At 28.7% G+C, this 22,670-nt stretch overlaps 1 long non-coding RNA gene across 2 annotated transcripts; it reads right to left on the reverse strand.

Annotated features, from left to right (window-relative positions):
* Positions 1-4,362: 4,362 nt before the first annotated feature.
* On the reverse strand, positions 4,363-7,464 carry LOC105779625 (uncharacterized). Of its 2 annotated transcripts, none has more exons than XR_008196033.1 (4): positions 7,299-7,464; positions 7,113-7,166; positions 5,571-5,881; positions 4,363-4,908 (listed from the first exon to the last, which is right to left on the reverse strand). It is a non-coding gene; the product is annotated as an uncharacterized LOC105779625 (long non-coding RNA). The 2 variants fall into 2 exon arrangements; XR_001129090.2 differs by having other exon boundaries at positions 4,363-4,923.
* Between the last annotated feature and the right edge of the window lie 15,206 nt (positions 7,465-22,670).

Raw genomic sequence — 22,670 nt, forward strand, 5'->3', positions numbered from 1 at the left:
TCCATGTTAAGAAGATCGGTGTTGGTTTTTTTATGATATCCTTGTGTATTCGCAAGGGTGGTCGGATCATTTGGAGCATTTGCGGGAAGTTCTGGAAGCACTTCGAGAAAATCAGCTCTTCGCCAAGAAATCTAAGTGTATTTTTGGTGCCACACATGTGGAATATTTGGGTCATGTCATATCTCAAGGAACGGTTAGTATGGATCGAGCAAAGGTGGTCAGTGTTTTGGATTGGGCTTCTCCACGGTCTATTAAAGAGTTTTGGGGATTTCTTGGGTTATCTGGGTATTACAAAAGGTTTATTCGAGGGTATGGATTAATAGCCAAGCCTCTTACAGCACTGTTACGACAGGGAGTGTTGTGGCAGTGGACAGAGCTAGAACAACAGGCTTTTGAACATCTTAAGTTAGCCATGTGTCAAGCTCCCGTCCTCATTTTACCAAATTTTAAGGAGCAGTTTTGTGTGGAAACTGATGCCAGCGGACAAGGCGTGGGAGCAGTCCTTCAACAGAATGGGAGACCCATAGTTTTTTTTAGTAAAGCCTTGGGAATAAAATATCAAGCACTGTCTATTTATGACAAGGAGATGATGGCAGTACTTTTAGCTGTCAAGAAATGGCATTCTTACCTTGTGGGTCGGCATTTTATTATCAAGACGGACCATCAGAGTTTGAAGTTTCTTTCGGAGCAGCAAGCAATCACACCGTATCAACAGAAGTGGGTGGCCAAAATGCTCAGATATGATTACTCCATTGTATATCGAAAAGGGGCACACAACGCGGTGGCGGATGTACTGTCCAGGAAACCTTCAACCTCAGTTCACCAACTGTTCCAATGTGATGGGAGTCAAGACCCGGATTGGTCTACGATATGGGAACGAATCTTAGGCTCGTATGACAATGATCAGAAGATGTCCCGATTGTGTGATCAGGTGCGTTCTCAACCACAATTACATCCTAAATATTCTTGGCACGACATTTTCTTGCGTAGGAAGAACAAGGTGGTGGTTGGCAAGGATGTAGCACTTCGGAGACAGATTTTTGATGTTTTTCATGCTACACTCTTGGGAGGACACTCGGGAGTTCACGCGACTCATCATAGAATAGCAGCCTTATTGTATTAGAAGGGACTCTCTAAGGATGTACAAGCGTGGGTTCGGGAGTGTGTGACTTGTCAACGGTGTAAGTCAAATAATGCTGCATCACCTGGCCTCTTGCAACCATTGTCGATTCCGAAACGGGTTTGGTCGGACATTAGCATGGACTTCATCGAAGGGTTGCCACTGTCACAAGGAAAATCAACGATCCTTGTCGTGGTTGACCGTTTGACAAAGTACGACCATTTTTTAGCGCTGTCTCACCCCTTTACTGCTCTTACAGTGGCTCAGGAGTATTTCTGCCATATCTACAAGCTTCATGGGCTCCCCGAATCCATCGTCTCCGATAGGGACAAAATTTTTCTAAGTCAATTTTGGCAGAAGCTGTTTAAACAAATGGGAACTAAGCTAAAAAAATCGACAGCCTATCACCCCCAAACAGATGGCCAGACTGAAATCTTAAACAAATGTTTGGAGGGATATTTACGTTGCATGATTAGGGAGAAACCTTCTGCATGGTTGGCATGGTTACCATTGGCTGAATGGTGGTATAACACATCTCATCATTCAGCGATCCAGACAACTCCATATGAAGCCCTTTATGGGCAAATTCCACTCATCCATTTGCCTTATGTGGCCGGTGCATTCCCAGTGGCATCAGTGGATCGCACTTTGCAGCAAAGGGAAGTCATGCGCAAAGTTCTTAAGTTTCACCTTGCTCGTGCTCAGGATAGAATGAAGCAAATGGCTGACAAAAGAAGAACTGAAAGGGAATTTCAGGTGGGTGATTTGGTATATCTAAAGCTGCAGTCGTATCGCCAACACTCCTTGCGCAAATTCCGGAACCAAAAGCTATCACCTAGGTATGTTGGTCCTTTCCCTGTGGAAGCTCGAATAGGACAAGTGGCTTACAAGCTGACTTTACCCTCATCAGCTCGAATTCATTCTACCTTTCATGTCTCACAATTAAAAAAACATATTGGCTCTGCTGTGAGCGCTCCCACATTACCACCAGTTGGTTCGGATGGTGCTCTCCTTAAAACACCAGTTCGAGTGCTAGATCGAAGGATGGTCAAACACGGTAATCATGCTGCAGTTGAAGTACTGGCTGAATGGGCAGACACTTTCCCTGAAGATGCTTCGTGGGAGAAGCTATCTGAGTTACAACGTCGATTTCCAGCATTTGATCCTTGAGGTCAAGGATCTCTTCCAGGGCGGGCAATTGTTATGGGTTTATTTCTGTCAGGGCCTGTTGAATATAATGTGTTAAGTGCTGCGTTTCTTATTAAGTAGTTTAGTAATACGGTGAGTTTTGGGATGGTCAAAAACGGGCGCGTTTAGTGAACTATTGTTATGACGGTTATATTTTTTCTCCTTTATATTTCATGTAACAGAATGGAGAAGGCATGCATATGGAATATTGTCTTTTTCTTCAGCTTCCTTCTACATTCTAGCTCTCTCTTTCTCTCTTTTCCCTTCTCTCGACTCTTCTTTTCTGTTACTCATTAGAATCCTACGCAACATATTCGTTTTTACACCTTTTTCACTGATTTCTCTTTTTCATTATCGAAAAACCCCTTGCTATTCTCGTCCCTCATTCTCCCTCTCTTTTCCTTCCTTTTGTTTCTGTTTTTGATCTGTTTCAGGGACACTGAAGGAGACGTGCACGACGTGCGTAGAAAGTGACAACCGCTGGCACACACGAGCGGTGAGGACCCGATGATTGCGGCACCGTTGAAACTGCTACTGGGGTTTTTTTTTGCTGTTTGTTTGTTTTTTTTTTTTGGTGATTTAGGTTAGTGGGTTTGATGTAATTGGGCTTTAGTATTGGGTTAGAATTGACCCAAGTTTATTGGGTTTGGTTGTATTTAATCATTGGGCTTTAGGATTTTGGGCTCCGGGCAATAATTGGGTATTACAAATATTTTTAAATTATCTTTATTTAGATATATCTTGTTCTTTTATACTACGCTAAGGTGATGTTAATATAGGAAATATTTTTTTAGAACAATAAATACCTTCTCAATCATATTTTGAAGTCTTGAATACCTCAAAATAAAGTGTTTGCGAGTTATTTATAAAGCTTATGTCTAACACCATTCTCTCAAATTATATTATACCCACAATATGATGCAAGAAATTCTTTTGTTTTTGTATAATTAGCATCAACTTTATAATATTTAGGTTTATAATAAAAAAATCTATAACTTTAATTATAAAACTTATATAAACTTAATTTGACAAAAAACTTATTCTAAGTTATATCTTTTTATAATATGTAAATTAAGTAAAAATAATATAAATTTTATAATATATATCCTTTATAAATAAGGCTTCATAAATTGAATGATTTTTATAATACTTCTTATAAATAATATAATCTTTTATGATAACTTTAGAAAGTTATTTTTATAAATAAGTTATGAAAAAATTATAACATTTTTTTAATAAATAACTATATTATTTTATATAGAACAAATTGAAAGTACAAATACCATTTTAGTTAGGGCGAGTGATCGATCGAATAAAAATTTCGAGCTAATCAAGTTGACAAATCTTATTTTATATCCTAACTCGATTTCAAATTTTGTCAAAACTAGTCCAATGAGATAAAATTCAAATTGAATAAAATATATTTGTTTAAATTAAATTTAAAAATGACTTTAGATTCTTGTAATCACTAGCACCCACTCTAATCAAATTTGTCCACCATAATTAAATTTATTATTAACATTCACCCCTTATAATTTATTGATAATTTATATCTGAGTTAATTTCTTTACTTACTTAGTTTCTTCAATTATCTTGATTCCTATCACTATTATTTTGAAATTAAAAATATATATTAAACGTAAAAGTTTAATTTTTAAAATTTAACATAAATATTTTATAACATCATCAATGATATCATTAATAATTCAATTTTAACAAAAATGATAAAGATTCAACATAATCAAACAATTCAATAATATAAATAGTACAAAATATAAAATTTAATTCAATAATATAAATAATAGACATAAATTCAAAAAAAATCTCTTAGGTTTGGAGGAAATAAAAGCTTTGGAGAGAAGTAAAAGGAAAAAAATTAGAGATTTGTGGAAGTAATATTTTTAGGGAAAACAAAATTTTGGGGAAAGTATAAAGAAAAAGTATTTGGTGTAAAGTAAAATTTTGAAAAGATTGGAGGGGGACGAAGTAAAGGGTTTAATATTTGGCTTGTTCAAATTTAAAAATTCAACTCGATTCAAATTCAAAATTCAAAATTCAAAAAAGAAAATCAAGTTGATTCAATTAACTCAATTAATTCAATTCGAACAATTTAAAATTCAAATTTTTTTATTTTTTTGAGTCGAATCAAATTTTGCTCACCACTAATTATTGAATTAGGGAGGTAAATCTTACAGTTCTCCCTCGGAATTTTAGCGGCACAGAATTTTAGTCGCATTGACATCGACATAGATACTCCCCAGCCAAGCTACTCTCTTCCTCTTCCTATCATTTTTTCATTTACTCTTCCACCCTTTCTAGACAGTTGGATTGATCCAAAGCCAACCAAAATTTTAATCCACTACAAACATACCTAACGGCATCCTTAAACATTATTTTTTATTGCTATACACTATACACCTATAAATCCTAGGTGTATATAGCAATAAATGTAATGTTTGAGGTACTGTAGTGGATTAAAACTTTGGGTGGTTTTGGAGCTTTCTAAGCGATAAAAATTCCTCTCAATGCTTCAAACAAGTGTTGGCCTCAACAGTCTCAACAGTTACATGCAAAAGATGCTCCAGCCCCTTGTCAGCCACCTATTTCCACAGCACCTAATTTGTCATATCATTTTTTGAACTTTAATAAACACAGCAAATAAGATACGAAAATACGACATACACGATATGAAAAATACAACATGACAACTTGTATACAACATTCTAATCCTATTTGTGAAATTTAAAAACCAATTGAATCAGAGTAACTCAACAAACAATATTGAAGCTTGAACTCAAATTCCAAAAAACTGTGCTTCAAAACATTCTTCTATTGCAGATATGATATGAAAATACGATATAAAGAAACAGACATGACAAGAAAATACGACATGACAACTTGTATATGGCATTCTAATCTTATTTGTGAAATTTAAAAACCAATGGAGGGTATAAAGTTCGTGTAGAACTAACAAGAGTAATTCAACAAACAAAATCGACGCTTGAACTTGAACTCAAACTCGAACTCAGAAAAACCGTGTTTCAGAAAATAAACTATTTATAGTTAATACTGATTCAAAATTCCTGTTAACCTTAAATACATACAGGCACAGCTAGGACAAATATAAATAATTAAAAATGAACTATTTATAGTTAATACTGATTCAAAATACCTTTTAACCTTAAATACATACAGGCACAGGTAGGATTTGTAGGTGTATAGTTTATAGCAATAAATGTAATGGTTAAGGGTAGATTAAAACCTTGGGTGGTATCGAAGCTTTTTAAGAGACACAGATTCCTCTTCCTGCTTCAAACAGGTGTTGGCCTTGACAGTTACACGTAAAAGATGCTTCAGCCCCTTGTCAGCCACCTATTTCCACAGCACCTAATTTGTCATCTCATTTTTGAACTTTAGTATACACAGCAAATACGTTACGAAAACATGACATATACGCTTTTGATCTTGGAGCTTTTCTCGGCATACTTCTCGTTCTTAGCAATAGCTTTTTCCACCGTCTTCATGTTCTGAACATTTTTCAATCTCTTCACCGGTCGTCCCTTCTTCGTCTTTCTGTTTCAAGATAGGTAGAGAGTTAGTGATTTGGTGAAACAGAATAAGGAGATAACAATGACACAATAGAATGAAGTTGAACAAAGATGCGTTAAGATTACAGCTTTTAAAGAAGTATGTTCCGTAACGGCAACAGTGTTTCGGGCTTGGGCTCATTTGTAAATTTATAAACATGATGTAATTAACGCATGCCACAAAGAAAATCATTTCAAAAATGGAAATACCTTTCGGGCTTGGCCCCGTTCGTAAACTTATAAACATGATGTAATTAACAAATGCCACAAAGAAAATCATTTCAAAAATGGAAATCCCTTTCAGGCTTGGGCTTGTTCAAAAATTTATAAACATGATGTAATTATCACATGCCACGAAGAAAATCATTTCAAAAATGGAAATTCCTTTCGGGCTTGGCCTCATTTGTAAATTTATAAACATGATGTAAGTTACGCACGCCGTGAAGAAAATCATTTCAAAAATGGAAATCAGATTAACAGGCGTCTGCAAAGTGGCCATAACTTTTCTATGTGAATAAAACTTTGTTATGGTGAGTTTTATTATCTAGAAAAACAACATCACTAAAAAAACAAAACTAAAAAGCCTTGAATTCCGAGAATCACAATAAAGTGAAACAAGCTTGCAAGAATAGAAGATGAAGCCAATAAGAGTCACAAACTGCCAAAGAGAAACAAGGCCAAGCATAAACATTACACCATGTCATCATTAACAAACTAACAATCCCTGATAAACTCAGAAGTACACATATCCAGAACTAAACGGGAGCTTAGAAGAATCCAAAGAACACGTTCCAATCATGCTACCACTCAAAATGCAGAGATCATTAATGAAAATACTCATCTAAACAAGAAGGCATCAATGTAAAATTCACTTCTCAATCATGTTTTCGGTCCAGAATTGTGCTCGATATTTGCATTTTCCCTTAAATCATGCTATCCCCGAATATGCTATCATATCAAATCCACAGAACATTAACAATTCACCTCCCACATGTTATTATATCCCTAGAACTTTCAACAAAATACAAGTAAAAGACTTAAACTACAATCCAATCTTACATATACGTAAGCCTATCTCTGAATGATATATGCATGTGAGAAACAACCATTTTCATCATCAAGTAATTAATTCCTTCTTTAAATAACTAATTCTTTCTCTCTTTTTTTTGTAGAAATTAACAAACAAACAAAAACATAGTAGATAAAGTAACACTTACGGTTTGCACTAGCAGAATCAGGCTTTTGAACTCCAGTCTCATAAGCATCCATTGCTGCATACAAACCAAAATTTACATAAAATTTTCTAATTTTTTTTTAAAGGCATAAGCAACAATTCTATGTTCTGAATTAAATTACTATTTATAGATTGAATTTTAATATTTAAAAAAAAAATGAAAGCTAACTTGATGAAGATCGGGAACAGTTCCATCGTTGACGCCGATCGAAGCGACGCCATTTCTCTTCTTATTGTTTCTATTTTTCGCCATGTCTTCCGGAATTTCAGAGATCGGACAAACTAAAAACGAAGAGAATATTCAGAAATGGGAGGATTGAACATATAAACCCTAGAATTTCTTTAGAAATAAACAGGAAGAGAGCCGCCGTCCCGCCCATTAAATTGAAAAATGGGCCAGAAAGGTCCAGATTTGGGTCCAAAATTCAATCTTTTAATTGGTTCATTCCTTTAGAGAAGCCCAATTATCCTAAAACCCAATGCTCAAAAATTGCCGAAAGCAAAATGCCAGGCCCGATAATTGCTAGGAAAACAATTAATTTGCATTCGTTCTCACATGCTTGTGATTCCAGACCAAATTTGATAGCAAAATGACCAAACTAGAAAGATCTTGTTCTAGTTCTGACAAAATTATTGATGTCAGCTATTTCAATTATCATTAATCAGACTTAACGAAGAAATAGCTGAGTTGAGTTTGGATATTCTTTTTGGCCTTAACATAAACTTAAATAAATACTTTTATAAAAATGACCCCCATCATATTCATTAGGTGTGGTGTTAATCATTTGCAGATTCCACCATTAACGAGTCTAATTTATCTTTAGATTTTTTCTTTGAATACTTTTTTAGAGAAGTGTGTTTTTTTTTCCTTCGAAATACTTTTTAATAGAAAATAAATAAAAAGGAAAATGAAACCCTAAATTTAAATTTGGATAAAGTATAAAAATAGTCATTTTTGTTTGTCTCAGATTATATTTTAGTCATTTGTATTTGAAATTTACGTCTTAGTCGCTTACGTTATCGTTTTGTTACTAAATGGCCACTCTACTGTTAAGCTCCTTACCTCCCTAACTGCGGTCCTATGTGGCAGTCCAAATGGGTTTTAAATGTCAATTTAGATGCCCTTTGTGATAGTCCAAATTAAATTTATTTAATTAAAAACATATTTTCATCCCATTAACTGGATAACCAAGTTGACATTTAAAACTCATTTGGACTGCCACATAGGACTTCGTTTTCGTTAGGGAGATAATAGAGTTTAACAGTTTATAACAATACGATAATGTAAGTAACTAAAAAGTAATAATTTAAACCTAAATAACTAAAATATAATATGAAACAAACAAAAGTAACTATTTTTTATAATTTACTCTTTAAATCTTTAGGGAAATCGATGTTGTACATAAAATTTAGAAAAAGGTTATCTTTATTGATATATTTCCTTCAATTATGACTAAGAATACTAAAGTTGTAGGCTTAATTTGGGTCTTTTTCACCATAGGAAAGAAACGGAAAAAGAGGACTTTGAGTCTTAAAAATCTTGATAAAGTTATAAAATGACACTTACATATAAGGCGTGGCCATGATCCACATGCCATAAAAAATAACATAATCATTTACTTGCTCTAAAGATATTATATTACTTAATAAAATTATATTTATTTAAATATGTATTAAAAATATATTGTTAGTAGTTATTACATAGCTATATCTCGTTCGAGAGTCGAGACCAACTTTTCATCTTGTATGGTTATAGTTATTTACCTTTTATATGTCTTGCACACAATTTCTCACATTGGTCACATCAACTACCTGGTTAGAACAGCCTACGAAGACAAAACTCTAGTAGTTCTGAAGCATATGTGTGATAGACCTTTTGTAGCACAGATTCCTAAAGAGCTAATTTAGAATTGATTTTGGAAAGTGTTGTGAAAAAGTATTTTTGAAAAGTTTTATTTAAAATTTAAATGTTTAGCATTGTTATCAAAAAATATTTTAAAAAGTAAAATGTACATTTTAAACATGTTGTAAAGTAAAATTATACATTTAAATAACATTTAGATTCATTAATATTATGATATTTCAATAAAAACATAAGAAACTGATTTATTAAGCTCATTGTCATCTTTTTATATAGGAAATATAAATTTTAAAGTAAGTAATATTAATTGTCTATAAAATTTAATTTGAATATATAAATTATATTTAAATATTAAAATATAATTAATACAAATTTAAATATTAAATATTTAAATATATGCAGTTGCATATTTGAAATAAAATTTAATAAAAATAATTATATATTCATTAAAATATTAATTTAGATTACATCATAATAATAACAAATTTCACTGTATATCCTATATATAATTTTATATATTTGAAGCTAAAATTACAGCTTTTGTATTTAGATTGAAAAACATTTTTATTTAAAAACTATCTATTTAATTATAAAATGCTTTCGACAAAAAATATGCTTTTAAAATTTAATAAAATTAAACAGAGAAAGCATAGACACAAACAAACTCATATTTGGAGTTATCTTTTATCTAAGGTTCAGTTTAGCATTATTTCTCAATAGTGTTTCTAAGTTAAAAATGCTTTTGAGCAAAAGTTAAAATTTTTATTTTTACTTTTGTTAAAAATATATTTCTACAAAACATTTTTTTGTCTCAAAAACATACTATTTAATAATATTTTATCTTAAAAGATTTTTTATTCCAGAAATACTTTTTAAAAATAATACTAAAATGACCCTAAACATTTGTACGTGACTTTCGACTCATTAAATGAATCATTTTCGATTTTCAATCAATTTATTTATATAAAGAGTAACCTTGAGATTTACAGGTATATGATTTTTATATTCACAAAGTAATAAATTACATTCTTTCCCTTATAAAAATTATACAATATATTAACAAAGATCCATTAACTTGGCAACTACTCAATCTGAGAAAAAACCAAAGACAGAAGACAAGAATTAGCTGAGAAACATTAGCATATACTTTATAAAAAAGAAAAGGAAAATTGAAAAATAAAAGAGGAGTTGGACTGAAGGTAGCTATCACACAACTCCTTTTGGGGACATACCCTCGTAAGGTGTCAGAAATATCATATTGCCTTCCATTATGTTCAATGATTAAAGCTTGTCCAATCACATGACTCAACCAAATAAAGAAAAATAAAATAAAAAAGTTGCAAGCCATCAACTTTTGGGGAATGGGAGAACACATACGCATATTATAATAACAATGGTCCAAAATATTATCTCGTATTGTTCAATGTAATTGCTCAAATTTAATAAGCATTGGATTGTGTCACACGAGTGGGAACTCAAAGTTGTACCTTAACTCAGCCAATGTGTGTTCAGCATTTAAGTAGCTGCTAATTAAGCTTAGCAAACTGAAGTGTGGGTGACAGTAAAAAATACGATCAGCAATGCCTCTCTTACAGTATGTTGACGTGCGAATGAGTCTCAATGGTTCCTGACCCTTGTGCCTAGGGGCGTGTGCTTGGGGAGCTTCTAAAGATCTTCATACCTAGATGCTAATAAGTCAATGCGTGGGAGGTGCCGCCCCCGATGCGCGCCTAGTGGCGCCAGGGAGTTGTGATCCGCGCCCGTCCTCAAGTCCCGATTTCGCGCTTTGGGACTCGAATTCGTGTGCGCCTAGAGGTCAAGTTGGTGCTCTTGTTTTTCCAATCTACTCGTTACTTGGATAGACTACTAGTAGCCTCCAGCAGCCCACTAGGGTCTGAACCGGTGTGCGATTCGTGACATTATTGACCATTTGTTGTAGAGATAATATTTTAAACAGCATCACATGGACAAAATGTAATGTAATTATTATTTTTTCTTATGTTACTTGAAATATATATTAAATAATACTAAAAATTGATTCATTAATTTTTTATTTAAGTAAATGAAATAAAATAATTAAAATGAGTAAAATTGTCAACAAAACATACTATCAAAAAATGTAAGCTAATCAATAACCAATTTTACATAAAATTCAAGATAAAAAATTATCATTTTACATTTTATTCCTCTCAATTATTATTTATAAGCTGCTCGATTTTGTTTTCTTGAACCTAGAAGTTTTAGAACTTATTTCTTCCACTAAGCTAAAGTTTAATTTTAGTAAATACTTATGTATTATTATTAAAAAATCTCCTGTTCATATATTTGTTCTAAAAACAAGTTAAAATTTAAAATATACACAATACGATATAGAACTCTCTCGCAAGGAGCAACGTTAAAAGGAATGTGTGAGAATTGATTATCTTGCAATTAATTTTTTTAGAAATGACATAATGATATTTTGGCCTTCTAACTATATATATATATATAAAAGTTATTTTAGCCATACATTTATTTTTTCACCTCTTTTAGCACTTAAATTTATATTTTTTGTCAAATCATTTAAAATGAATAGAAAAATTAATATTTGTTAACTTTCCTAACGTGGCATACACGCATGTAGATCATATGTCAGCATTTAATTATTTTTTAATTTAAAAATATTTTGAAAAAAATATCATTATTGATATAGGTCCTTCAATTATGGCTAAAAATACTAAATCTATAAGCTTAATTTATATATAGTTTTTTATAAAATTAAAGGACGAGATGCAAAAAATATTAATGTTTCGTTAAGGCAGGACGTTAAATTAATTTAAGCAATTAATTTATGATTAGTACACGTGAGACCATAATAAAATTAAAAATCCCAAGCCATAGAATATTAATGTACTTTCTCCTACATCCCTAGCCCTACAATACGAATATAAAATACAGGTGGATGAAAATGATTGTTCCGAAAATGATTTCCATTCACATCAGATTCCGAGATTTCTCAAATGGCATTATTAAAAAAAAACCCTTTTTTAGTTTTTTTTTAAATTGGTCTCTATCGAAAAATTCAAAATAATTTAGTCTATATTAATTTTAAAAGTAAATTATTAAAGGCGATTAATTACAATGCTAATCTTTCTCATCAATTTTATATTGTTTTAATTGGCATAATAATAAATTCAGCTCTTAAAGTTTACTCATTCTATCAAATTGGTCATGGTTTAAGAAATTTAGCCTCCAACATTTTTGTAGACGTTGAAGTTAAATTTGTTGACTTTTTTAAAATCACGGTCAATTTGATCAAATATGTAAATATTGAGGGCTAAATTAATTATTATACTAATAAAAATTATGGACAATTGATGGAAGAAATTATTGTCATTATTAATCATCCTTAGTTGCTTACTTTTAGAATTGATAGAAATTAAATTACTTAATTTAAAAAAAGCGGAGTCTTGGATTGAAAAAAGTGGTGCTTGAGACACATAATAAGGAAGCTATTCAAGCAATTCAAGAATCTGGAAAGGAGCAATGTGAATCTTCTATGATTTGTTCTATTAAAGAGATTCTCCAACGAGTTTAGACTATTCACTTACAACATGTTTTTAGAGAAGACAACGGATAGTTTGGCAAAAAAGATATTTTCAAGACCTTTGGGCAATGTTATATTCATACAACCCTCGGATGAAATCCTTCAATCTCTACACGATGATTTTTCTGATGTAGTATGATTTCATCCTATACTGATTAGAGTTAAATCTCTTTTGTATAAAAAAATATTGAAAGAAAAAAAATAGTAAATTTAATCTCTGGAAAGAAAATTTGATAAACCTTTTTTATTTTTTTCTGGAAACGGGAAAATTGGTAAACCTAATTATTAATATTGCAGACAAACTCGATAATACACGGTCATGTGTTCCATTTGTTAGAGACATGTTCGTGAAAATTATTTACCTTTTAATTCTATTTTAATGATGTTGGTAAATACTAATCTAGTGATTCATTGAAAGCATAAATTGAGAAAGTTTATAAAAATATATATAATAATTTTTTTAAAGAATATTTAATGTATTATTTTAATTAATCATTTAACACATTAGTTCATCTAGTTATTAGATGGTTAAATTATAATAATTTTATCTTCGTGCCTCAAGTTCAATTCATCTTATAAGCACATTTGTTTTTTTATTTCATGTTGTTTCAAGTTTTTCTTTTAATTAATTTTTAATTAATAAATATATTGTTTTCAAAAAATTTATTTATAAAATCAAATAATAAATATGTAATTATATAAAATATATATTTATATATATATCATTATGTTAAAAATGTTTGAAATTAATGACTTTTTATTTATATAAATAAATTAATACCTATATAATAAAAAATATTTTTATTTATCATTATGTTAAATATATTTTAATTTTAAAACATTAACTGATTTTTTATATGTTTTTCTTTATATATAATATTTATATGTCAAATATTTATTTTATCCACCTATATTGTGGGTATGGAGATTTTAATATTATAAAATAAAAATTATTTAAAATTCATTATTATTTTTATATGTAAAATATTTCAAATATCATTATTTTTTATCTACATTGTGGGTATGATATTTCAAATATTTTATATGTGAAATATTTTAAATGCATATACAAAAATATATAATATTAAAATTTACTACACGATGATATGGATTGAAAAATAAATATTACACATATAAAAATTATGTTTACTACAAAATAATATTCCAAACAATTATTTGATTTTATAAATAAAAGATTTATTAATTAAAAGTTGAATTAAAAACTCTTGAAAGCAATATATTTATTAATTAAAAAAAACCTGAAACAACATCATTAGCATTATATTGAAAAAGTTAGAAAGTGCGCCTATAGGATTAACTACATCCCTTAGATCATGGGATTTACAAGATATGTCATGTCAAATTTAATATAATCTCTACAAGATATGATTCTATCAATTTTTTAAGATTAGTTATCAAAATAGCCTAAGCTGTCATATCTTCATTATTGGGCCAACCAAATTTCAATCTAACAGACTTCTCCAACAGGTTACCAAATTGGGCCAGTTCTTACGAGCCAAATGATCCCCATCTACACAATAGACCTCCATCGGATACATTTGGTGCGATGGTCACAGGTTTTGAACTGTGGCCCGCGCTTTCTGTTTCTCTTCTTAAAATCGAACCATTTCCTTAAATTTCACAAAATTCAGCCCAAAACCCTAATTTTTTAAAACTGACATATATTTAAAATTTAACCGATGTTATTATTCATTGATAATGCATGAAACTTATATACCGAAAATGCATCAAATATTATTTTATTTTCTTTCTATTTTTCTTCCCAAAATCAGTCTATTTATCAAAATATCGCAAAATTCAGCCCAAAACCCTAATTTTTTAAAACTGGCATATATCTAAAATTTAATCGATGTTATTATTCACTAATAATGCATTAAACTTATGCCCCGATGATGCATCAAATATTATTTTATTTTCTTTCTATTTATCTTCCCAAGATTGGTCTATTTCCCCAAATATCACAAAATTCAACTCAAAACCCTAATTTTTAAAACTGGCATATATCTAAAATTTAATTGATATTATTATTCACTGATAATGCATGAAACTTATGCCCCGACGATGCATCAAATTTTATTTTATTTTATTTCTCTTTCTCTTTCCGAACCGATCTATTTCTCTAAATATTGCAAAATTCAACCAAAAACCCTAATTTTTAAATCTAACATGTATCTAAAATTTAACGATGTTATTATTCACTTGTAATGCATGAAGCTTATGTACCGACAATACATAAAATATTAGTTCATTTTCTTTCCTTGAAATATGTTAGTTTCTAGATGAATAAAACGCTTTTATATTATATAAACAATCTCAATTTCATTTGAATTTGATTTTCTTTTCTTTGATGAATTTAAAAGTATTTTCTTTCATAATAGAAAAAAAAGTTTTTTTTTTTTCAGATTGATTTTGTTGCGAGTTTTTTTAATACAAATTCTAATGTTTCTTCTAAGACATCAAAACAATGTAAAACAGCTACATGCCTTGGACATAGAGTTGCTCATAGGCCAAGTCGGTCCGTGTTCAAGTTGGGCTCAATTAAAAATTTAAGCCCATTTATTAGGCCTGGGCCTGGTCCAAAAAAGGGCCTAAAATTATACCCAAGCCCGACCCGGATAAAAATGCTAAAATTCGGGCTCAACTCGGCCCGCCCCTATTAATTTTTATATAATTTTTAAATATATATAATACATCAAAAAAAAAATTTTCCAACAAATTGAAAATAAAATTTTAAAAACATGTATACTTAAATAACACTAAGATAAATACAACTTAACAAGCAAATGCTTTTAAGAAATTAACAAAATTAACAAATGCCTTTAAAATAATAACAAAATTAAGAATAAAACAAGTTTTATACAATATCCAAACAATAACAATAAAATAGTAGCAACGTAATAGTAAAATGGTAGCAAAATAGGGAGAAAACAACAAGAAAATAACATTCAAAAACAAAACAAAAAAAATAGCAGATTTTTTTTGTCTTTTAGTGAATTCGGGCAGAGCTCGGGCCAAAAATACCCTACTCAAGGTTCAGCCTACTTAAAAAATGGGCATTATTTTTTTGTCCAAGCCCATTTTTTGAACCTATATTTTTGCCCAAACCCTCCCACATCTCGGGCACTCGACCCAGGCCTGAAGGCCTGACCCGTGATCAAGTCTACCTGGATAGGAGCAACCCAAATTGCAATACTTTTTTTTATTTATATTTTTCATAATAGATTTTGGTTAATATTTTATGGGTTATAATTTTACATCCACTATATTACGTGATATTCTATCACTGAAAACAGGGTAAATTATAATCGTAGTCACTAATTTATTAGTAAATTTAGGTTTTGATTACTCGACTTTAAAATTTTATAAAATGATCATTGAATTATTAAAATTTTATATTTAAATCAGAGGTTGTTAACTTTTTTTATTTAAGTTTGACTACCAATCTCTAAACAATTATTTGATTATTAGTATGGTGAATCAATACACATTGATAAGTAAAAGATCATATCTCAAATCCAAAACGATCTAACGATCAGTATTGAAGATCGAAGAATAAATATGTTTGGATTTCGCTTTGTAAATTCACGACATTTAAAGTAGTTTTACGAAAAAAAATTAAACCTAGAATAGAAAGAGAAGAAAAACTTCCAATTAATGCAGATGGTGCGAAAGAGAAAGTCGTACAACAATTATTTTTAACAACTCAATGACTTAAACGAAAAATTTTAAATAATTCAATGACCATTTTATAACTTTTTTAAATTAAGAGACCAAAACGTAAACATACCAATACTTTAATAACTTTAGATGTAGTTTACTCTTAAAAATAAAACTAGGTGATCTCAATTTTAAAATTCTTTTATATATCATTCACAAATTGTGCATAAAATTACAAGATATCAATACATCAAAAACTAATTCATAGATTTTTCAAATAATAAAATTAGTATCCTCTTAATTTAATATTAGATTTTATCACACCTATGACGTAGATAAAAATATTTTATGTTAAAAATATTATATTTTAAGGTTTTCTCCACAATGAATATACGTGACGTGGTAATAATTTATATTTTAATATTATTGTACATGTGTTCTCTAATTGTATCTATAATTTTAATTCTTTTTTTAAATTATATAAAAATATGAAAAAGGAAAAAATATAATAATATGAATTATAATTTAAAATAAATAATATTTTATAATTTTATAACTAAATTCATCACCTGATTAAGGGTAATACAAAATTAATAAAATACTTAAATATAAATATTAGATTAAATTAGATATTGTACTAAGTGAAAATAAAAATAAACAATTGTACTATAGTTTTTTAACAGTTGTTTAAACTGTAAAAATAGTTATAAATATATTATATTTTGAGAAAAATATAATGTCGGTAATGACAATATATCGCAAAGAAAAATAGAAATAGAAAAATAAAGAACACACAAATTTTACGTGGAAACCCTTTCGGGAAAAAACCACGGGCAGAGGAGAAGAAAATTCACTATGTCGAAAAAATTTAATTACAAGAGGAGTAGACTATGCCTATTTATAGGCTTGTAAACCTTATTCTAATAGGAGTGAAACTCCTTATTCAAATAATATCAAATAGATGGAGTTTAATAAGGTTTAGAAACCTTATTCTAAAATAAAATAAAAGAAGTATAATTCTATTAGGATTTTACTTTTATTTTATTTTATTTTATCAAAGTATTTTATTTAAATAAGGATTTGGGTCACTTAATTCTAACATATTTAATTTTATATTTTTAATTAATTTAATAACTAAGTTGATATTAATTAAATTGTGACTGACATCAAACTCAAGTTTAAATCTATTTCATAAAATGATTTTAAAACTGTGAAAATTGAACGTCGATAAGACAATAAATTGCAAAGAAAGAAAACAGAATATACAGAATTTTACGTGAAAACTCCTACAGAAAAAATCACAGGTAGAAGAGAAGAAAATCCACTATGCCAAATTCGAATGATACAAGAGGAGAGACGATTGCATCTATTTATAGGTTTAAAAACCTTATTCTAATTAAAGTTTAATAGAAATAATGTAATAATGTTAAAACACATTATTCTAATCAAATATCAAATAGAGGAAGTAAACTTCTATATGAACTCCACTTATGCGACTTGTACCGTGCTGTGGGTCCAGTTGCAACTCTAACCCAGTATTTTACTTATTGGGGATCTGCGATGGACTACAACATTTATCCTCGCAAATCCTCCTATTTTCCCACTTACATTTATTTTAACAGAAATTTATGTCACAAAACTCTAATAAAAATATTATCTTTTATATTTTTATATTTTTTAAATGATAATTTTTTTAAAAAAATTATATATCCTCGATAATCACATCTAACTTCAACTAAAATTTTGTATTTTATTTAAAAATATTAAATTATAGTTACAGGAACTAACAGAAAATAGAAATAATTGGGAATAGTTGAGAATGTCGAGAAAGCAACGTAATAGGGAAGCAGCAAAGCTGCAGAGTGCAGAGAAAATGAAAACTATCTCACAGTCTCAAATTTCGACAACTTATCGTACTTTGAGACATGCTTTAGTTTTTGCCCTGCCAATTCCAACTTTGCCATACAAATAAATAAATATTTTTATATAATAAAAAATGTGAACTGTAAGCAAGTTTTCTTCATCATTATTGAGGTCTCTATACAATCACCCGTTCCCGTATTCATAATTCCAAACTGAAAATATAAAATAAATGTTTTGAAAAAAGATTTTGAAATTAAAAAATTAAAAAGAAATATTTGTTAATTTATCATGAATGAGAAAAATAATAATAAACACCTATCGTCGATGGTAAACGATAAGCTCCATTAACTCAATCGCAGTATGTCTGAAGTGTTACAAATACTTAACATGATAAAAAAATCAATTTGAATGGTCTAAAGCAACAAGTAAAATCGACAAAAGAATCGAGTATCACCAATTAAAAAGTAAGACGATAAAATCATCTCTAAAATTACTTGCAAACTCAAGACTATATACATGCATAAATAAAACTACAAAATTACAAAACCTTGTACTAGAAAAGACAAAAACTTCTAAAATTGAAGATTTATTAAACAATTGAAATGAAAAAAAGAAACATACAATATTTAAGACAACACGAGTCTAAATCAACTTATGAAATAATTTATTATTCTGAAATACTCTCAAAATATAAATAGGTTAAGAAGTCAATAAAGAGCCACCAGTCGAGTATCTACGACCAATTCACTTTTCGAGAGAAACTGCTAATGGCAGTAGAAGTTTAACGACAATAGGCACCATCTTTTGTCCATCACAAACTTATAAAAATAACAAAGATGCCCACAAATAGAAAATACATTTGAAGTAAATGAGATAATAAATAATGAGCAAGAGGATGGGAGAGAGAAAAAGGGAGGCACATCACTTAGCAAAAGAAGGGAGAAGAAGTAACTGGCTTAGAAGAAAAATTTTTAGGGCTTTACCTCAACCATAAAAATATTATGATCATGCTTAACTGAAAAAATATATTTAAATATTAAAATTTACATTTAATTGTTTTTTTAAGTTTATAAGTACAAACATATTAAGAATTTGAATAATTCAAAATAAAATTGATTAATCGAATCGAAACTCACACATGACAATTGTACATAATGAGACTTAAAAATTCGCACATATGATTACACATAGTGAATCTTAAATCTATGTATTTAAAACTCATAACCTTCGCCTTCGTCAATTATGCCAATGTCTCGTTGGCCTTAACTGATTCTGATAATAAATTTAAAAATGAGATTTATTTTCTAACTAAATCATAAACGAATAAATAAAATATTTATGTTTAAATATTCAATAAACATTAATTTCAAATTTGATCATTAAACAATCTCTACTCTTATTTTTTTATAAAAGTATTTTTAATAAAAAGGTATTAATAATTGGAAATGGGTTGAATCAAAACGTGTCCCTGTGTCCATTTAGAACATAAATTAAGGGAAATAAACAAGCAATAAAGTTCCAACCTCGACGGGATTAGGTAGTCTTTTTCTCCATTCAATTTTTATTACAAAAATTGCAGATGTTTTTTTTTTTTTTTTCTTTCTTGTGGTTTGACTTATTGTTGCTTGGCTTTATCACAATATTAGTAGGGGCCACGTTACCGTTATGATTAATCTCGAACACCACTATTTATTTCTATGGATTAGGGGAAATTAGAATTACCTACATGCCCTTGTAAAGGACATCAATTTTCAGTTATTAATGGATGGTTTTGTCAATAGATTTAATCACACATCTACCCTTTTAAAATACCAAAATTTATTAATAAAACATAAAACATAAAACATAAAACAAATAAATTATTATATTAGTCACCAAAGCAACCATTTTCCATCCTTCTATTCTTACCCATCTCACCTTGAATGCCAAGAATAAAATTCAATTATTTATAATTATTTTTTAAACCCCAAAAACCCCAATATTTTAATTGTATTTTTCTAGGCAAGTAAACTTCAAATTACTATTTTTATTGAAAATGATAATTAACTATGTTATTGGGACTTGAATTTAAATATAAAATAGAATAAAAAGTTATTTTGTTTAGGGTGTTTAAGTTACCATTAAAATGAAATTAACCGATTAAACTGATTTAATTCGGTTAATCGATTTAATTCAGTCGAAAGTCGATTAATTATTTTTGGAAGTTTAGTTATCAAGTAATTAACTGAACTTAATCATTAATAATACAAATTATATGTAGTTTTAATTTAAATAATTCGTCAAATGAACATTATCAATTTAATTTATTTTTATATATTTTATACTTGTTTTAAGAAAATATTAAAAAACATATAAATTTTAGTTAATTCAATTAGCCAACCGATTAATCGAAATATTTTGGTTCGTTATTTTTAAAAAATTTGATTCAGTTAATAGTTAAAAGCTTAAAAGTTTGATTAATTTGGTTAACGATTGAATACCCTATGAAAAATATTCACAAATAGGATCTAAAAACATAAAATATATTTTTATATGTGTATGTATTTGAGTCTGTTCATAAAATTAAAATATTTTTCATTGAACGTCTATCAAATATTAACTTCACAAGTCAAAAATAATAATTTAATTGTTAATCCTAAAAGTTCCTTATTATAAGTTTCAAGCTTCTAATTATTTGAATTTTCATCCAATAGTCCAACAAACTTTGACTCACAAGGTACCTAATCATACTACAACTTGTAATCAAACACAAAAAAAAAAAAAATCAAAACAACTTTGAATTTTAAAAAAAGAAAGAAAAAAATGGTCTCAAAGGACAAAATTTGTTTGCATTTCATTTTCAATCCCATTATCTTCATAACAAGTCAAGAAACATACCCTTCAAGTAAAGAATCCTAACGCTTTGGGCAAAATCAAAGCAAATGTGTAAACCTAATTATTGCAAAAAAAGGAGGACCACAATTACTCAATATTTCATGCACCCATAATCTTTATTTGCCTTATCATTAAATTTTTAACCATCAGCATTAAATTTGGCTAATTAATTCTCGTTATTCATGGTTTTCTAAATCAAAGCTTAAAATATTTAATTGTTTTTTTTTATTTAGTCCTCCTAAAGCTTGGATTTGTTACAATTTGATAACAAAAATAAGGGTTTAATGAAAATGAAAATGGGCAATCTAAAAGAATTGATCTACCTACCTACCAAAGAGTATTCTAATGGAAGTTGTATTGTTAAGTGGTAAGTAGGCCATTTATTCATTGGATGCAATGATGTTTGCATTATAATTTGTAAACAAAATAATTAATTAATTAATTAATTGAATATATACAAGAAAAAAAGGGAAGAATAAAATAAGGGTAAACTATCAAAATAGTCACTTTTGTTTGCCTTAGGTTACATTTTAGTCACTTATGTTTGAAATGTTACGTTTTAGTCATTTACGTTATTGTGTTATAATATTTTAGTTACTGAGTTGTTAATTACCGTCAATGGTGTAACGGTAAACTGATGTGGCACATTAAATCATCATTTCAAATGAAAATATTAGGTTAAATTCTACAATTGATCCTTATATTTTTCATTTTGAACAATTTAATTTTTTCTTTTAAGTTCTTTTAACTTTTTTTAAATTTTCCATTGTCTTCTACTTCTCCTCTATTTTCCTCTCTTATTCATTTATTTTAACGTAGTTTTTCTAGGGTTTCTATTTGTTAAAACTAGTCCACAAGCTCGTCTCACTTGAAAAAAAATTGTTCAAAAAAATAAAAGTATAGGGACTAGTTTTAACAAATGGAAAACATAGAAAAACTACGTTAAAAGAAATTAAGAAATGAGAGAAATAGAGGGAGAAACAGAAGAGAATGAAAAAAAGAAAAAGAAAAAAAGTAAAAAATTACTCAAAACGAAAAAAATATGGGGATTGATTGTAAATTAACCTAAAATTTTTGTTTGAAATGGTGATTTAACGTGTCACGTCAGTTTACTGTTACACCGTTAACGATAATTAATGTCTCAGTGACTAAATGTTAAAATGCGATAACGTAAGTAACTTAAATGTAATATGAGGTAAATAAAATGACATTTTATAGCTTATCTCATAAAAAATGGTTATTATTAAGTGGATTATCATTTTATAGAAAGTGTTTAGTTAGCATTTTTATATGATATAAATCACGAATAGTAATCTTAAATACTTCTATTTCCACTCAAGTCAAGCTCACATATTTATTTTTTATTTAAATATACTAAAACATTAATAATTCAATTTTATAGTTTTCATTATTTTCATAATTAAATTAAATAATTTTATTTATTTTATAATTAATAATTTATTACAAAATCTTTGATTTATTTCAATAAAATTGTTTTCTACCTACCTATATAAAAAACATTTTTTGTCTAAAATATACTTTGAATATACATTGTAACTACCATTTTGAAAGCTAGTAAATAACTAATAAAACAATAAAATGGAACCTTTTGCCATGAACTGTGTAAGAACTAAATAAGAAAAAGGGAATAAAAGAAATTTAATAAAAATTCAAAAAAG

The sequence above is a fragment of the Gossypium raimondii genome, chromosome 1 (genome assembly GCF_025698545.1).
Source record: "Gossypium raimondii isolate GPD5lz chromosome 1, ASM2569854v1, whole genome shotgun sequence".
NCBI classification, from domain to species: domain Eukaryota; kingdom Viridiplantae; phylum Streptophyta; class Magnoliopsida; order Malvales; family Malvaceae; genus Gossypium; species Gossypium raimondii.